The 19,674-nt window shown below is 39.7% G+C and overlaps 1 long non-coding RNA gene across 1 annotated transcript; it reads right to left on the bottom strand.

Moving 5' to 3' along the window:
* Positions 1 to 1,685: 1,685 nt before the first annotated feature.
* On the bottom strand, positions 1,686 to 2,535 carry LOC118985866 (uncharacterized). Its single transcript, XR_005066209.1, has 2 exons — positions 2,385 to 2,535; positions 1,686 to 2,063 (listed from the first exon to the last, which is right to left on the bottom strand). It is a non-coding gene; the product is annotated as an uncharacterized LOC118985866 (long non-coding RNA).
* Between the last annotated feature and the right edge of the window lie 17,139 nt (positions 2,536 to 19,674).

The following is a 19,674-nucleotide window of genomic DNA, read 5'->3' as shown; positions in this document are numbered from 1 at the left end:
CACAGTAAGGAGGAGGAGCTGGGTTCCTTCCACAGCTGTGGGGCAAGGGGACCGCGAGCCACTGATTTCCAGGAGGGAAAGTCTGCACTGTTAGCCCGTAGGCCCAGAGCACGGATGGGACAAAGCACACGGGCATGTGAAGAGTGACTGCTATGTCTCCTGTTCCTTGGGCTTTCTCTGTTCCAAGGGCTCAGCAGCACTTGAATGATGAATGGTCTCTGACCTAGAACTGACCTATTCCAAAAACCCAGGTAAGGGGAGTAGATGCACTTTGAAACAGCAAGACACCAAACACTAGGGATCCCTGTAGGGAGCCCAAAAGATTTGAAGACCCAGAGCAACAGCAAACATGAGTGTCCATGGACTTGATTTGGACCTGAGCTTTCTATGGGGTGGCAGAAGATCTTGTCCCAGCTTCCTTGGTAGGCCAAGACTGAGGTTATCAGTGGGGTGGAAAATGCAGGGACAAAGGACAACGGTCGTCCCGTGAACACACTGCTCCTGAGGTAACTCCTCTGTGTGTATACCAGGATGGCCCCAGGCCCTGTCAGCCCTAGTCCCAGTGCCTGAGTAAAATCTTACTCACTCTCATTCCTGTTACTGAAAGTATGCCTAATTTAGAAAGAGACCTCACTGAAATCTGGCTTCATATTGTTCTCCCAAAGCTGTTGTGTTAAGTAAATCAGAATAATTTCCTTCTCTTTTATTTGGCATTGATACATCTACAACAGAGTTCATAATTTTACTTCAAGGCAATCAATGAGGAATCATGAAGTTGGAGGATTCTTCTGAATTCTCAAAGAAACAAATATTTTAAAGAGTAGTACATTTTATAGTTTTCTGTTCTTGAAAGTTTGTGATCCATGGGCCAGATATTTTTCTATATTCTGAATATTGAATTTCCCAGAATGTCTGGGAATTTGTTGCATAAGTGCATACACGACTGAATAGAGAGCCCCGACCAGTGTGGCTCAGTTGGCTGGGCGATGTCCTGCAAAGCAAAAGGTTGCCAGTTCGATTCCCAGTCAGAGTACATGCGTGGGTTGTGGGTTCAGTCTCTGGTCTGGATGTACATAAGAGGCAACCAATTAATGTTTCTCTCTCACATGTTTTTCTCCCTTCCTTTCTCTTTTCCTAAAAATAAATAAAAGCTTTAAAAATAATTGTAAAAGATTGCTTAGATATATTTTATCTCTATAGGAGGGTAAACATTTTTATGTATTTGGAAGTATTTAAAACTAAGATTACCTTAATAGTGCAGAAACATTTATTATAGGAGGTATCAAAAGAATATAACACTTAGAATTCATTGGGTAGTATGCGAGCATGTAATATGACACTTTTGTAAATGCATACCTGTTGAAGTTTGCATTTGATTCACTTCTGAATCCTTGACAATTCCCACTTTGTACTGTGTACATGGTATGTCCTTGTTAAAATTTTGTTGAATTAGTTCTTAAAAGTGAATAATCTGAACCACATATTTGAATATCTGTAAAGTTACCTTAACAGACATGGGAGCCTTATTCAAAACAGACTAAGATCAGGTCCAAGGGAACACAGATTTTCAATTTGTGGTTTGAAGTATTCGCAGTTCACTGGCACCTATTGCTTGCTCTCTGCACACTTCACATTCAGTGTCATTCAGTTCATTGCTCTGATCTGTTTCCTTTTGCTCTTCACTGAATACGCAGCTGTAGGGGCTGGGCTGTTAAAGCCCCTATAGGTGGCCTGCTTTCTGTGGTGGGCCTGAAAAGGAGATATCACCACTTGTCCTAGTCTCCCCAGAGGTGGGAACAGTCTTGTTATCGGCGAGATGACAACACCTCAATTCTTGTTTCTTGAAAGAAAGATTTCAGTCAGGAGACAGAGTGCAGCAAGGCAGGCAAGAACATATGGGCAGTGCAGAAACACGCTCAGAAGGACTGAGTGGATACCTCAGAGTACCAGTGCCCTCATCAGTCACAAAGTTCTTCCTGGACTTCTCTGCTTCTGTTTCTTCAGTTCCCACCGCCTCTCACTTCGTCTTCTGCACACAAGGACCTATGTGGCTGAACAGTGTCCTGAGATTGAATTAGAGGTTTGGTGACAAGCCTGAGTTTGGTGAGGACTGTTCCTGCTTTTAGATTTACCTTACTCCCTGCAGATGTGCAGGAATGCACAAGGATAATCTATTCCCTTTCCCTTCCTTTGCCTGCCCAGCTCCTGTCTGACTAGCTCCCTATCCCAACACTCTCAGGATTTGTCAGAATTCTTAGCTATAGGCAACACAGACTCCAGCTGGCTTGTCCTTGTTTATTAAAATGACAGTGGGTTGCTCATAGGGTTGCTAGGGGAGCTGGAAAAGCAGGCATGGAGCCCCAGCAGCAGGGCACATACAATACCTGCGATTATGCCACACAGTGTGCTGGTGAGAACGCCACTGCCCTTGCCAGATGCCACACTCTTTTACTCACGCAGCATCGCTTCTGCTCCAGGTGCAGGATGGGGAAAACATGAAAACGCTGCTGCCATGGAAACATGATCTTGTTGCCACTGCTGCCACCACTAGTGAGGGCTACAGAATCGCTGCTTCTTTGTGTCACCAGCAGCTGAGTCAAATGCCAGAATGAGTGCTTCTGATTGGTGGATCCTAGATTCCCTGTCAATAACTACCTGCAAAGGATGCTGGGAAAGGTAGTATCTGGCGGTTTCCAGTGGAAATTGGGCTCTGCCTCTCACGAAGACTCAGAAGAAAGGCAATGTTTCAAATATAGGCATGTTGTTCAAATGGCTGGTGGGCAGCCAAAAGGAATGACAATGGTCCATGTTATGAAGTTAACTATATCAACCTTCCAGGAAGAGGATAAAAAACTTGATGTGCACGGATAATTGAAAACCATACCAACACAAAACAAAAACTGGCAATAGTAACCATGATGTGGGGAGATATTTTATTCCTTTATTGTTTACCTTGAAAATCCTTGCTACTATGAGAATTATTTCAAATGTAATTATTTAAAGTTTGCTAGACTGGAAACTTTTAGTTTCATTCAAATAATTCAATAATTTATTCAAGTAATTTTGCTTTTTATTTTTCTCATTTATAAGCCTATATAATTAGTGTGCTGTTGGAATGGGTTATTTTTCATTCATGGAGATCTTTACTTGGTACATCTAGGTTACGTTTCCAGAAACTTACAAACTGGAATGTGTCAGTCCCTAACGCCTTTGTGGGGATAATCAGTTTTTGCTCAACCCAATTTAGTCAACACCTCTGGTGTTCATAAAAAATCAGAAATAGAGCCAAACGGGGGCTCTTCTACTTAGATTAAAATAAGAAGTGACATATCTCACTAGCTTTGTACTGTGTCACTTTGTCACCAAAAGGTTTCCAGTTTATATCCTTTCATTCTTACACAAAGTGAAGTCTCAGAGGACACGGAATGTGGCACACTGGTGGGAAAAGAAGAGGGTGATGTGGTGGGAAGAGTGAGAAGCCAGGGGGCTTGCTGTATTGTGTTGGTCAAGCCATTTTACCCTCCAGAGAGCACCCTCCTGGCCTAGACCCTGCTGATGTTTGTTGCTCCAGTCACTTCAGATAGTTCAACAGAGTCCAACACGGTTGCAACAAATAAATTAGAGATTATTCTAATACAATTTTCACCTTTTTGTTGACAATAGCAACTCTCGACCAAAGTAGCACAGGGAGTAGGTCAATGAATAAAAGAAAATTATTCATCTTATATACTTGACTTACATCAATATTCAATTAACTAGTCAATTAATCAATTAACTCTATAATCATTTACTAAGACCCTAGTATGTACAAGTGCCACACTGAGGGCTTTACATTTATCAGATCATTAATAATCCCTCTAATAACACTGTCCTGTGAGGAAGATCTAATTTATTCCCTCATCTGAGAGATAAGAGAACTGGGGCTCAGAAAGCCTAAGAGGCAGAAGGAAAATCTGAATCTGCATCATTCTGACTCCCAAATCTCTGATTCTACTCACTCTCTCTCTTGATTTTTGGTGCTCTGGGTAGTGAAATGACTGAAAGGTGGCTGGATATTATAAAAGAAAAGAGACTCCACCATATTGTGTAATCCATCCTCTAATATTATCATAAACAGGAGCCCAAAGGAGAGATTTCTAACCTGGCCTGAGGTCTGAAAGGGAAAGAATTCATGAGGTCCTTTTGTAAGAGGTAAAACTTGAGCTAAGTGATGAAGGATGACCAAGATGTTTCCACAGAAAGAGCATGTGTACAGCCATGGAGGTGTGAGAGCCTGCTGGCATGGCCGGTGTGTGTAGTGTGTGTGTTTGTGTTTGTGTGTGTAGAGAAGGAGCAGGGAGAGAGACAGAGAAAGAGGAGAGAAGGAGTCTGACTAAAACAAGGCTAGAAAAATGTGCAGGGGTAGTGTGGATGAAGAAAAGGCTGCAGATTTAAGGGTCATTTACAGAGTAGATTTAATAGGACGTGATGACTGATTTGATATGGAAATGAGGGATCTATGAATTTTTTAAAAACAATTTATTTTATAGAGCAGCTTTAAGTTCACAGCATATTTGAAGTATAGAGATTCCCCATATACTCCTCCCCCACTTACACATAACCTCCCTGTTATCAACACGCCCACAAAGTGTGGTGCATTGATTACAACCAATGAACCTACACTGATACATCATTATCATCTGAAGCCTGTAATTTACAACAGGGTTCACTCTTGGTGGTGCATTCGTTATGGGTTCAAACAAATGCCTAAGGACATGTATCCACCATTACAGTGTTATACAGAACATTTTCAGTGCCTTAAACATCCTCTGTGATCCATTTGTTCATTCCTACTGCCCTTCTCCTCCCACCCCTGAAAACCACCAATCTTTTTTTGGTCTGCATTATTTTGCTTTTTCCCAAATGTAATACATGCAGTTGTCATTATACAGTGTGTAGTCTTTTGGGATTGACTTCTTTCACTTAATAATATATATTTAAGTGTTCTCCATACCCTTTAATGGCTTAATAGCTCATTTATTTTTAGTGCTAAATAATATTCCACCGTCTGAATGTACCAGAGTTTATTCATCTTTTCAGTTGCTTAGGGTCATCTTGGTTGCTTCCAAGTTTAGATAATTCTGAATAAAGCTGCTATAAACACCCATGTGCAGGTTTTTGTGTGTATATAAAGTTTCCAGCTCCTCTGGGTAAATACCAAGAAGTGTGATTGCTGGCTAATATATTAAAATTACATTTAGTTTTATAAGAAACCACCAAACTTTCTTCCCAAATGACTGTACAATACTGCATTTCAACCAGCAATGAATCAGAATTTCTGTTGCTCAACATCTTTACCAACATGTGGTGTTATCAGAGTTGGGGATTTTGGCTATTTTAATAGATGTGTAGTATAATTTCATTGACATTTTAATTTGATGATACCATGTGGACAATCTTTATATGCTTATTTACCATCTGTATATATTCTTTGGAAATACCTGTGAAAGAATTTGGCCCATTTTCAAATTGGGTTGTTTATTTTCTCATTGTTGACTTTTAAGAGGTTTTTTTTAAAATGTATTTTGGATAACAGTCCCTAGTCAGATGTATCTTTTGCAAATATTTTCTCTCAGTCTGTGATTTGTCTTCTCCTTCTCTTGACATTAAATTTCACAGAGCAGAAGTTTTTAATTTTAATGAAGTCCAGTTTATCAATTATTTCTTTCATAGATTGTAGCTTTAGTATTGCATCTAAAAAGCTATTGCAATATTCAAGGTTGCCTAGGTCTTCTCCTATGTTATCTTCTATTTTATTTCTTTATTTATTTATATTGTTGTTCTATTACAGTTGTCCCAATTTCCTTCCATTGCTCTTCCCTGCCTGGCCCATCTTTGGCTTCCAGGGTTACTCCCCACCTTGTTGTCCATGGGTCATTTATACTTCCTCCTTAATCAGGCCCTTCCCCTTCTTTCTCCTCTTATCTCCCCTCTCCATCCACTCTGGTTGCTGTCAGACTGTTCTCTGTTTGCATGCCTCTGGTTCTATTTTGCTCATTTGTTTGTTTTGTTCATTAGGTTCCTCTTATAGGTGAGATCATATGATATTTGTCTTTCACTGCCTGGCTTGTTTCACTTAGCATGATACTCTCCAATTCCATCGATGCTATCATGAAAGGCAGGAGTTTCTTCTTTCTTTCTGCTGCATAGTATTCCATTGTGTAAAGGTACCACAGTTTTTTGGTACCACTCGTTTACTGCTGGGCCCTCAGGCTGTTTCCAGCATTTGGCTACTGTAAGCAATGCTGTTATGAACATAGGGTTGTGTAGGTTCTTTTCAATAGGTGTTCCAGGATTCTTAGGGTATAATTCTAGCAGTGGAATCACTGGATCAAAAGGCAGTTCCATTGTTAGGTTTTGAGGAAATTTCATACTGTTTTCCACATAATGTATACAGACATATAGAGGGCCCACAATATATACAGCACCAAGAGTGGCTGCACCAGCCTGCATTCCCACCAACAGTGCACTAGGGTTCCCTTTTCTCCACATCCTTGGCAGCACTTGTTGTTTGTTGATTTGTTAATTATAGCCAATCTGGCCAGTGTGAGGTGATATCTCACTGTGGTTTTAATTGTCATGTCCCTGATGGCTAGCGATGGTGAGCACCCTTTCATATGTCTCTGGGCCCTCTGTATGTCCTCCTTGGAGAAGTGTCTGTTCAGGCTTTTTGCCTATTTTTTAATTGCATTGTTTGCCCCCCTGGTGTTGAGTCATATGAGCTCTTTATATATTTTGGTGATCAAACCCTTGTTTGAGGTATCATTGGCAAATATATTTTCCCATACAGTTTTTAATTTGAGAAGCTTTTTAATTTGAGGTAGTTCCATTTGTTTGTTCTTCTCTTTATTTTCCTTGCACTAGAGGATAGATAGGTTGGCAAAAATATTGCTGTGTGGGATGTTTGAAATTTTTCTGCCTATGTTTTCCTCTAGGACTTTAATGGTGTCCTGATTTATACTTAAGTTTTTTATCCATTCTGAATTTATTCTGGTGTATAGTGTAAGTTGGCAGTCTAGTTTCATTTTTTTGCATGTACCATTCCAGTTCTCCCAACACCATTTGTTGAAGAGGCTATTTTTATTCCATTTTATGCTCCTGGCTCCTTTGTCAAATATTAATTGACCACAGGGACATGGATTTATTTCTGGATTTTCTGTTCTGTTCCATTGATCCATGTGTCTATTCTTATGCCAGTACTGGAGTATTTTGATTACAGTGGCCTTGTAACATAGTTTGATATCAGGCATTGTTAGCTCTCCTACTTTGTTCTTCTTTCTCAAGATTGCTGAGGCTATTCCTGGTTAATTTTTGTTCCATATACATTTTTGAAACATTTGTTCTAAATCTCTGATATATGTCATTGGTATTTTAATAGAGATTACTTTGCTTTGGGTAATATGGGCGTTTTAATAATGTTAATTCTTTCAATCATGAACACGGTATATGCTTCCATTTATTTGCATCTTCCTTAATTTCTTTCTTTGGTGTTCTGTAGTTTTCCAAGGACAGTTCTTTTACCTCCTTGGTTAAGTTTATTTCTAGGTAATTTATTTTTCTTGTTGCTCTATTAAATGGGATTTTTTCCTACTTTCTGATATTTCATTGCTGGTGTACAAAAATGCCTTTGATTTCTGAATATTGATTGACTCTGTATCCTGCTATTTTGCCAAATTCACTTATTAGGTAGGGTAGTTTTTTGGTAGAGCCTATAGGGTTTTCTATGTACACTATCATGTCATCTGCAAATAATGACAGTTTTAATTCCTCCTTTCCAAATTGGATGTCTTTTATTTCTTTTTGTTGTTTGATCACTGTGGCTAGAACTTCCAATACTATGTTGAATAAAATTGGTAAAAGCAGATACCCTTGTCTTGTTCCTGATCTTAGGGGAAAAGCTCAGGACTGCTTTCTCTGTCCCATAGGTTTTGGGCTGTTGTGTTCATTGTCATTTGTTCAGAAACATTTTGATTTCTTCCTTTATCTCATTGTTAACACATTCATTATTTAATAGCACGTAACTTAGTCTCCATAAATTTGAATGTTTTTGAGTTTTTTCCTTGAGATTGGTTTTTAGTTTTAAGCCATTGTGATCTAAGAAGGTGTTTGATATTATTTCAGTTTTCTTGAATTTTCTGAGACTTGTTTTGTGTCCTACCATGTGGTCTACCTTTGAAAATGTTCCATGTGTGTTTGAAAAAAATGTATATTTTGCTTCTTTGGGGTGAAAATTTCTGTATACATCTATTAAGTGTATTTGATCTAGGGTGTTATTCAATGCCACAATATCCTTGTTGATTCTTTGCTTGGAAGATCTATCCATTGTTGACAGTGTGGTGTTAAAATCCCCTAGGATGAGTGCGTTCTGTCAATATCTATCTTGTCCTCCAAGATGTTCCTTACATATTTGGCTCTTCCTATGTTGGGTGCATATATGTTTACAAAAGTTATATGTTATTGATGGATAACATATTATGTACTATGTTTAGTATTAACATAGTAAGTATTATATAGTGTCCTTCTTTGTTTCTTGTTATGGCTTTTTTTGAAATCTATTTTGTCTGATGTAAGTATTGCTACCCTAGCTTTTTTCATGTCTGTTTGATTGGAAGGTTTTTTTCCATCCCTTCACTTTCATTCTATGTAGATTTTTTTTTGTTCTGAGATGGGTCTCTTATAGACAGCCTATATGCAGTTCATGATTTCTTATCCATTCAGCCACCCATGTCTTTTGATTGGAGCATTTAATCCATTTACATTTAAGGTTACTATTGACCATTTTTCCTTTATACCTGTGTTCCTCTTTCCCTCTCTATTTTCTTCATCTTCTTAAAGCAGCCTCTTTAGCAACTCTTGCAATGCTGGTTTAGTGTGGATGTATTCTTTTAGCCTTTTTGTTGTTGTTGTTGTTGGAGAGACTTCTATTTTAAATGGATAGACCTTCCATTTAAATGAGAACCTTGCTGGGTAGAGCAGTCTTGGTCACAGGCCTTGCTTTTCATTACTTGGAATATTTGTTGCTGTTGCCTTTTGGCTTATAGCATTTCTGTTGAGTGATCAGCTGATAGCCTTATTGGAGCTCTCTTGTATGTTATTAGTTGTTTCTCCCTTGCTGCCTTTGAGATTCCCTCTTTGTGTTTAAATTTTGCCATTTTAATTATTTTTTAAAATATTTTTTTTATTTATTTTTAGAGAGAGGTGAAAGTAAGGAGAAAGAGTGAGACAGAAACATCAATGTGTGGTTGCCTCTCATGTGTCCCTTACTGGGGACCTGGCCTGCAACCTAGGCATGTGCCCCAACTGGGAATCGAACCAGTGAGCCTTTGCTTCACAGGCCTGTGCTCAATCCACTCAGCTACACCAGCCAGGGCCATTTTAATTATGATGTGTCTTGGATTAGGTCTCTTTGGGTTCATCTTGATTGGGACCCTCTGTTCTTCCTGGACATGAGTGACTTTTTCTCTCATAAAGTTAGGAAGTTTTCCTGTCATTACTCTTTCAAACAGGTTTTCTATTCCTTGTTCCTCTTCTTCTTCTTCTGGTATCTCTGTGATAAAGATATTATTACCTTTCGTGTTGTCCCGCAGCTCCCTTAAACACTTTCCTTTCTTTTTTAGTCTTTTTTTTTGTTTTGTTGCTCTTTCTGGAATTTTTTTGTACCTTGTCCTCCAGCTCACTGATCTGATCTTCTGCTTCATCTAGCTTGATTTGAATTCCTTTTACTATGTTCTTCATTTCAGATATTGTATTCTTCATTTCCTCCTGGCTCTTATTGATAGTTTTTATGTCCTTTTTTTCATGCTGGTGTAGTTTTCAGTAAGTTCCTTGTAGCTTCCCTGGAGTTATTTGTAGTGCTCACTGAGCTTATTGAGCATCTTTATAACCATTATTAGAACTCAGTGTCTGATAATTTGCTTGCCTCTATTTCATTTAACACTCTTACTGGGGATTCCTCCTTTCCTTTCAATTTAGTTGTTTCTTTCTTTATTTTTTATCATAAATAAAAAAGGGAGGGAATAAGGTGGAATAGAGTAAGAGAAAGGAAATGTATAAATTAGGTTTAAACAGAAATTAAAAATTATATATATATAGTAAAAGAGAGAGGAAAAAATAGGAACCAAATTGGGGAAACAAGATACACCATAGCACTATCAACAGCAAATGAGCAAATATCAATGTAGATGGGATGGGAATAAGAGGTAAATAACTTTTAAAAAAAGCTTAAGAAATGTCTAGAGGAAAAAGAAGTGATTTTGAAAGGGTAGAGAGAGAAGGAATACTAAGAGTGAGTAATGAGAACCAGGCTAAGACAGGGAAAAATTAGAATTTAAAAGAAAAAAAAAGAAAGGGCAGGAGGCAGTAAAAATGGAGTTAGGGAGGGGAATGGTAAAATTTCAGATTTGGAATACAAAAATAGTGAAGATCTAGAAATTGTTTTCAGAGGCTGGAAGGGGGAGAAATAGTGAGAGGTGAGGAATGGAAACAACTCATAGCAAGATAGAAAATAAAATTTAAAATGAAAATAAAAAGAATAAAAGAGAAGATAAAATGGAGTAAGAGAAGGGAGGAGCAAAATATGAGATTTGAAATAAACTATAATATAAAAACTAGTGACCTAATAGGCAAAAACTTGAAGGGCAAGAAATGAATGCTAAAAAGCTATGCAGGAGAGAAAGTAATGCAAACATGAAGAAGGCTGTGGTGGAATTTGTCTCCGTAGAATCTAGTGTTTACTACTGTCTTCTTTTTCTGGATCTGCCTTCGTCAGACGGTGTCCCAATCTAGCCCTAGGCAGCGTGTTTGAGACTATCAGAGATCCACAGTCTGTGGTTGACTCCTTCAGTTGTTAATCTAGTCATTCTGTAATCAGTAGTCAGGCTTTAAGTGCCACAGGGTGGGGTAGGGCAATTCCTCTGGGTGGCGCTATTGTCTCCCCTCAGGCTGATGTCACTTGGAGGGGACTGCTCTCCCTGAGCAAGGTGGCTCCTGTAGTATGGGGAATGACTCAGCACAGGGATACTGGAGGCTGCTCCCTCAGTTTTCTTCCTAAAGCCACTATCTCCAGACTCTCTTCAAGCACCTCTATTTCACTCTGCCCCCAGCCCCTTTGGGTAAGAGGCTACAAGTGAAATTTTGTGCATTTTCCCTTTATGAGGTTCTCTGTGTCTCTAGCTGTCTCTCTCTGGCAGACAGAATCCCCACCACTTTTTCACAGCTGGATGTTATCTTTCCAGCTCTGGCATGTAAGCTGAAGAGCCCAGCTTGGGGTTTAGACTCCACACTTCTCAGGGGGAACCCCGGCCCCAGAAATTTCCCTCTGGCACTTCAACTGCTACCTGTGGGAACCCAGAAAGCCCTCTGTGTCTCTCCCTCACTCCATATGAGTCATGCTATGGTGAAGTGATTTATTCTGTTTGTCTGTGGTTATAAGGCTTCTCACCAGTGATTGTTAAGTTGGTTATTCCAGATGATTTCTCTACAATTTAGTTGTAATTCTGGATTGGTCCTTGCAGCAGGTTAGCATAGCTTCCACTTACTCTTCTGCCATCTTGAATCTTCTATGTGTTTTACAGTTTTAAATTTTTCTCTTGCCTTTATGATACACTTTGAGTTAATTTTTATGAAGAATTCAAGGTCTGTGTCTAGATTCTTTTTTTTTCACATGGATGTCTAGTTGTTTCTGTACCATTTGTTGAAAAGATCATCTGTGCTATTGCCATTTTATTGCTTTTGCTCCTTTGTCAAAGATCAGTTAACCATGTGTCTGTTTCTGGGTTTAACTTTTGTTTTATTTATAATAATTAATAAGTGCCTGCTTTAAGCCAGGCACTGTAAAAATGCTGGAAACATAGGGGATAAGAGAAGAGATGTCACTCTTGCTTTCTTGGTTCGTGCACTGTGTGAAGAGAAAATGATCAAAGATTTATACTTAACTCCAGGTATTTAGTTTAGATGATGGAACAGAAAACCCAGAAGCAGTAGATTGATGTGGAAGTTCACTTAGTTTTGCAGGGCTGTATTTGACGATTCTGTGGGGCATTATAGAAGACAGACAGCAGGGTATACAGATGTGGAGCTAGGTGAAATCTGAGCTTGAAACATAGATTCAGGTACCATCTGAATGGATAGGGCAGTGAAAAACAAATTTGTGGGTGTGATTATTCAGAGAATGTGTATTGGGGTTAGGAAAGAGAAGAAATCAGAAAATGGAACCTTAGTATTTAGAGGAAGAGAGATGGAAAGGGTTTAAGAGAAATTGCAAAGGAGTAGTTAGAGATGTAGGGTAGAATCATGAGAGAGTCATGTTATAGAAGTCAAGTGTTATGGACTTAATTCTGTCCTCCTTACCCAATTCATGTGTTGAAGCCTAACTGCCAATGTGATTGCATTTAGAGGTAGAAACGTTAGGGAGGTAATTAAGATTAAATGAAGTCATAAGAATAGGACCTTAATTCTTTAAGACTGGTGTCCTCATAAGAGGAGGAAGAGACACCAGAGTTCCCTTTCTTATTCTCCTCATGCATAGAGAAAATGTTATGTGGGGACACAGAGATGGCACTGTCTGCAAGCCAAAAGGAGAGGCCAAAACCAGAAACCAACCCTTTCAACAGTTTGATCTTGGACACATAGCCTCTAGAGGAAATATATTTCTGTTTTTTTTTCCTTTTTTAGCCACTCAAACCATGGTATTTTGTTATGGAAACCTGAGTGGACTAATGCCCAAAGTGAAGAAAGAGTTTCAAGAACTGTTTTAAAAAAGACAAATATCAGCAAAAATAAGGGTTGACATGTGTTCTCTGATTTTGGTGATCCTGTGACCTTACCAATGGTAAGGAGGTGCCAAGGCCGGAAGTCATACTGCAGTGAGTTTAAGGATTGCATGAGCAGGAAGACAGACCACATGTTCACATGCAAGCATTGCCTCCAGGAATTTAGTAACTTCTATTATCTGTGTTTGTAATCCCAGATAAACTCTTTGTTCAGACTGCCCCAGGGACAAGCATAGTATCTGGCACATAGCAGCTTCACAATAACACTGCTGAATAACTCTGCTGTGCACTGGCTTAGGTATAGAGTTAGGTCAACCTTGCTTGACCAGTGAGGCAGCCTTATATAGTTCAATAGTGTGAACGACATTTATTTAGTGTTTTCTAAGTGCCAGGTATTGTGCTAAACTCTTTGTATATGTGTTCTCATGTAATTTTCATAGCAGTCTTATGAATTAAGGCTGTAGTATTATTATGCTCATTTTTTCTTTAGGAAAAATGGAGCTATAGTTTCAAATACAGGTAATCTGACTCCAGAGCTCAAGCACCTAACTGCAATGCCTCATGGCTCCTGTTCTTCCATTGTATGCCAAGCAGTGGACACAGACACCAAGATCTTCCCTGTGGAGACTTGAGAAACTAACGTGAGTTTTCTGGGCCTCAGTATCCTAACATGTGACCTGTGGACCTTGGAGCAGATGATCCTCTCAGGTGCTTTCTACCTCTGACCTGTGGTTTGTATTAAATCACACTCTAGTTATGCAGCCTGGCTTTAACCTTTACAGACAAGTCAACCAGAAGTTGTCAGTCAGGACGATGAGAAGGTTTTGTATTGACTGTCTTGTACACCACACATCACTCCCTAGTCATGTGGTGACTGTGCAGAACCCACCAACAGTTGATGGGTGACTGAGAGGTTTGATATAAGTTCCATTCTAGATGGGGTGATTGTAGGGTTGGAAGAGGCACCTGCCTCTGCCCCGTGCTGCTCTTTCCATTCACTGGCTTGGTTGTGAGGAGCTGTGTGGCTGAGGACTGGCAATGAAATATTTCACTGAGGAGAGCAATCAGCTTGGTCACCACCATAGCTGTTGAAAGGTTTAACAATGCTGAGGCTACCACGGGATATGCAAGGGAACATTTTTGTTGCAGGGTCCCTGTCTGTGTAAAAATTTGATAAAAACATATCACAAACATTCATAGATCCATGTGAGGCTTATGCTATGAAGATTTAGAAGAGGTACATACATATTTATTTATTGTCTAATTAGTGCACATGAAGATCCCTGTTCAGATCTGGGAACCATCTCTTTGTGGTCTTTGTTGTCAAATGCTCTGTTCTTGACTACTTTTATATCTTCTGTGAGGGAAAGGTAGCAACACTGGTATTCCTCACAGTGCCATGTCTGTTCAGAGCCTATTTGCATGAAAACAGCATAGATCTTTCAGCCTCTGCAGTCCCACAATTCCATTTATTTAACGCTGATTACAGCATTACTCATGATCCCGCATCATCCATCATCCTGCCTATAAATATTGGCTTCCAGTTACCGGTTCAAAAGTTGTTACTATACCTCACTGAGGATGATCACAAATGCAAGTCATACTCAGAGTATGCAGGAAAATGTGGATCATAATGTGGTTTTGGGCCATGTTCAAAATTTTATAGCACAAGGTGGAATAGCACATCTTCCAATCATGTCTTCTTTAGAACTTTTCAGGTCACCATCACTGCATTTTTAGCATGTGATCATCTCCTTCAATAATGATTGTATCTCTGTGTTCCACATGCCACCCAAGCGGAAAAGAGAGGTGAAGTTCTCATGGGCAAATAGAGAGGAGTGGTCTCATTCATGTAAGAAATGTGTATGCCATGTCAGGCACAGCTTAACACTGACCCAGGGGACATGATATCACCGCCTGGATTGGAGGCAGAGGATGACATCACTAGGAATTGACCGTTGGTGGTGAAAGCTCAAGTGGTGTGGGTGGGGGGTGCACAAGATAAAGCGCACCTGCCCCCACTCCTGCTTCCCTTGGTGCAGTAACCGGAAGCAGTACTTTGGTCAGAAGGTACACAAGTTACAGCCTGTGCATGGGCCTGCTCATGCGGTTCAAACCCTAGGTCAATGTGGTTTGTATTTGCTTTCTATTGCTGCCATAACAAATTACCGCAAATTTAGTGGAGTAAAAAACACTCATTGATCATCTCACAGTCACATGGCTCAGAAGTCCAGGTAAACATAGCTTAACTGGTTCTCTGTTACAGATTTCACAGATCTGAAATCGAGGTGTAGGCAGGGCTGCGTTTTTTTCCAGAAACTCTGAAGATGAATCCACTTACAAGCTCATTCAGATTGTTGGCAAAATTCAGTTCCATGCAGTTATAGGAATGAGATTCCCATTTCCTTGCTGGCTGCTGACCAGGTGTCATCCTCAGCTTCTAGAAGCCATGCACATTACCCGGTTCATGGCCCCTTTTATTCATCTTCAGAGCCAGCGCACCAGATTGAGTTCTCATCCTTCGAATCTGTTTGATTTTCCCTTTTGCACCATTTCTCTTCTGCTTCTCGTGGGAGAAAGTTCTCTGCTTGTAAGGGCTCATGTGATTAGATTGGGCCCACCTGGATAATCTAGGCTACTCTCCCTATTTAAGGTCTGTATTTTAATTATATCTGCAAAGTCTCTCCCGCCATTTAACATAATAGAATCAAGGGTTCTAGGGATTGAATAGTGGACATCCTGAGGAAGCATTATTCTGCTTAGATAATAAGGATTGCTCCTAGTCCTAGGTGCTGCATTTATCCCGAATTTATCCTGTATTTGATACAAGTGAGCTTTACCCCAAATCAGCATGTCAGCCCCATTCTGCCAATCCAATACTGTGTGAACCCATGAAAAAGGAGAGGAAATCCACCTGCCAGGCCAACCTCTTGGAATGAGGCCTGGCCTGGCACCTGTGACTGCTACATGGGTATGATCCCAGAGGTCTTCGGACCAAGACCATGTGGTCCACTCCTCATGTGGGAAGAGGGGTGAGGTAGAGGATTAGAAAGTTGTAGAACATCCCTAATAGGGGAAATAGAAACTGGGGCCAATAGGTCCCTGTCTGGGCTCCTGCCTGGATGGTACTGATGATCCTGGGTGTTTCCAGGCAGCGGAGGAGGACTCAAGGAAGGCATTCCAGAGTACAGGGTAGATGGGCCAGGGTAGAAGCTCTGTTTGCCTGCGGTCTAAGGGCAAGACAGGACTACTTCTAAAATGGAGCTGATGGGAGCTTAACTTTCTTACTCTTCGTGTAATATCTCTACAGAGTGAAGCTCAACATCCCTTGGGGTTGCCCTGATCAGGCAGAGGCGTGTAACAGAGAGCACAGAGGACTTCATTTAAGCCAGTCTGAGTTCAAGTCTTGGATATGCTCCACATTTGCTGGGTTTGCTTGGACAAGTTACTTAATGACATGGAGCCCTCAGTGTCTTCACTAGTATAGTAAACTGAAGTCAACAACAGTGAACACTGGCATTCAAAGGATGACAGATAGCACAGTTACTTTACACTCACATTACCCATTATTTCTACCTTTTGATGCCGTGATGATAAGGTGAGATGTGTATGTAAAAATACCTGGAATGTAACAAGAACTCCATAGATTTTAACAAGAAACATTAATTGAGCCCAGTGTAAGGCTGGTAAATATTTGACAACTGGCTCTCTGAGGAAGGAGAGTAGGTGCATTTGCAACATTTGACACCTTTTCCTGGTATATATCCTCCCACCCATCATGGCTAATTTCAAGCTACCAGCATGGTGTCCCTGAAGGGGGAGTTGTGAAGAGAAGCTGGCAGATTGTTGGGACAGGTGGGAGCCAGCTCCAGCACCTGCTGGTTGTGCTGTTATTATGGGCTGGAGACATTTTGATGAATACAGTGGGGCTTATTCCCTCTCCTCAACCAAGGTTGTGAGCCTCCAAAATACTTTGTAAATAGGATATATTTCTAGGTAGAGAAGTATGAACTCAATAACCTCTCAAGGTGTCTTTCAGCCCTGGGCTGAATTGGGAGAGGAAGTGTCATTTCTGGCTTCTGTGCAAGCCAGAAGTCTTGTTTCCATAGAGCTGTGTGGGGTATGATTAAGGTCAGAAATGCTGCTCCTCTCATCGGTTTGGGGTTTGATGTTGGTGGAGACATTTCATTTCCTGGAGGCCCACTCAGCAATGCTAAGAGGGGAAGGTGCTGGCTCATCTATTTATTATCGTGAAGACCGAATGACCCTGGTGAGAGCCAGTCATTTCCCAGTTGTATGAGGTCAAACCCCTAGCCACGCCCACGTTTCATTCTCCCAGGGCACTTCGACAATGCTGGTGATTCCATGATGACTAGCAGCATCTTGGTATTCTTAGTAGGGAAAAATTGAACTGTTCTCAAAGTGGGGAGATGTTGTTTGAAGGTTGCAGAATGTTGAAAAAATCTATGTAGAATAATTGGAAATGTGTAAACTGGTAAAACTGGAGAGCCAGTAGTAGGTTGTCTCTACCTCATCATCTTGAGTCACTGATCTCATGTACTGTAAGTTGCTTTATATCATTTCTCAGAAGCCAATATCTTTTCTCTGATTAAGTTTCCATATAAGGTGACATTAAGGAGAAAGAAGCAAAACGCAAGCACTATTGTTACTGGTGTTTTAAAAAGGCCATTAAAAATAAAGTTGATATTTGCCTGCTTAATACTGTACCCAATTGGAATTTAATATAAAAGCTGGGATCCTGATGGCTTGGGGGGGTGTGTGTGTATAAACTTATAATAAAATTTATTGGGGGTGTTTAAGATTACTTTATTTGTTCATTTTTAACCACATTTGGAAAATTAAAATGTGTGTTTAGTATGAGTTTGAGCTAAATACCCAAGTTTTGGAATAAAGGGCAAACCCTCAGAATTTCAAAATGTCTCTACAATATAAGTAGAAAGAACAAATCAAGACTGAAGGATAGGAAAAAGGAGAAAAACAACCATAGTTTATTTTTGGAGCAGCCTGGGTTTGGGTGGGAGTGCTTTCATTTCACTAACCTATGGGTGCCTGGTAGTTTGTCTCTAAGTTTTTCCATTTTAGACAACTTAATTGATTTCTCATGTGTCAGGGATTTAGCGTTGTGAGTTAGTTTCCACAAAATGTCTTATATTTATTATAGAATAATGCATTTTTTCCAGGCTGGAGTTTTGGGGTTCAATATAGCATATGTGTAATAAGAATCAGGTCAACATTTTGCTCCAATTTAAAAAAATCTCATCCACTTTTCTGTTATTGCTTGAAGTCTCAAGATAATCCTGATATAATTATACAATTATAATAAAAAGCAAAATGTATCCAATTCTTTTTGTATAGATGTTGTTATTCTTTGTTTCTGATATTAATCATTAAGGATGAAATTATATTCCACAATTTGGACTGGATTGAAAAGAGGACAGGAAAACATAAAATTATGGAGTCAGTGAATAGTATAAATTCAACTGAGAGCACCTAAGTTAAAATGTCATTTTATTTTATTTTTTTAAATTTTTTATTTTTTATTGCATTTATTTATTTTTTAAAATATTTTATTTATTTATTTTTAGAGAGAGTGGATGGGAAGGAGAGAGGGAGAGAAACATCAATGTGTGGTTGCCTCTTATGTGTCCGCTACTGGGGACCTGGCCTGCAACCTAGGCATGTGCTCTGACTGGAATTGAACTGGCGACCCTTTGATTCACAGGACTGTGCTCAATCCGCTGAGCTACACCGTCCAGGGCTTATTTTTTTACTGTTGTTCAAGTGCAGTTGTCTCCATTTTCACTCCACCATGTCCCCCCGCCCCACCCATCCCCACCTTCTCCTCGAACCTACCCCCTTTGGCTTTGTCCATGTGCCCTTTATACATGTTCCTTGATGGCCCTTCCCTTATTATCTCCTGTTATCCTTCTCCCCCTTCCTCTCTGGTTACTGTCAGTTTGTTCTTTATTTCAATGTCTCTGGTTGTAGTTTGCTTACTTGTTTGTTTTGTTGATTAGGTTCCACTTTTAGGTGAGATCATATGTATTTGTCTTTCACCACCTAGCTTATATCACTTAACATAGTGCTCTACAGTTCCATCCATGGTGCAGCCACTGTGCAAAACAGTATGGAATTTCCTAAGAAAGCTAAAAATGGAACTGTCTTTTGACCCAACATTTCCACTGATGGGATTATACCCTAAGAATCCTGAAACACCAATTCAAAAGAACCTGTGCACCCCAGTGTTCATAGAATTTACAGTAGCCAAATGCCAGAAGCACCCACAATGTCATTTTAAGAGCATAGTGTGATAGTCTGGAATGCTAGGGTAAAGTGCCTGTATTTGAAAATCATTAATAATTACCTTTTGCCCGAAAAGTCAAAAGGAGGGAAAAGGTGGTAGTGATGGTATGATAGAATCAGAAGTCTATTTTTTTAGATATATGTAGAGCTATATACATAGTGGATTGGAACAATCAGAGAATAAAGACATGAGTTAGATCACCAAATGAAATACAGGACTCCCAGTTTTACATAAATTTCAGATAAAACAATAATTTTTTTAAAACAATAAGTATGTCCCATGCAGTATTTGGGAAATATTTAGGGCATACTTATACTAAAAGAGTATTTGTAGTTTATCTAAAATTCATATTTATTTGAGTGTCCTGTATATCTATTCATTAGATTTGGCACCCTGTTTAGGAAGCTACAGATGTAATCTAAATAAGAGGTAACAAAGGCCAAGCAGGGCACTACAGGGGGAAACTGATAGAAGGGTGTGGATGTGAAAGAACTGAGAACGTGAACTTGATAGGACATGGCCCTTGATAAGAGGAAATGA

This window comes from Sturnira hondurensis, unplaced genomic scaffold (genome assembly GCF_014824575.4).
Source record: "Sturnira hondurensis isolate 20B ecotype Veracruz unplaced genomic scaffold, ASM1482457v3 Scaffold0004136, whole genome shotgun sequence".
In the NCBI taxonomy this organism is placed as follows: domain Eukaryota; kingdom Metazoa; phylum Chordata; class Mammalia; order Chiroptera; family Phyllostomidae; genus Sturnira; species Sturnira hondurensis.
This window is presented reverse-complemented; position numbering and strand designations above follow the sequence as displayed.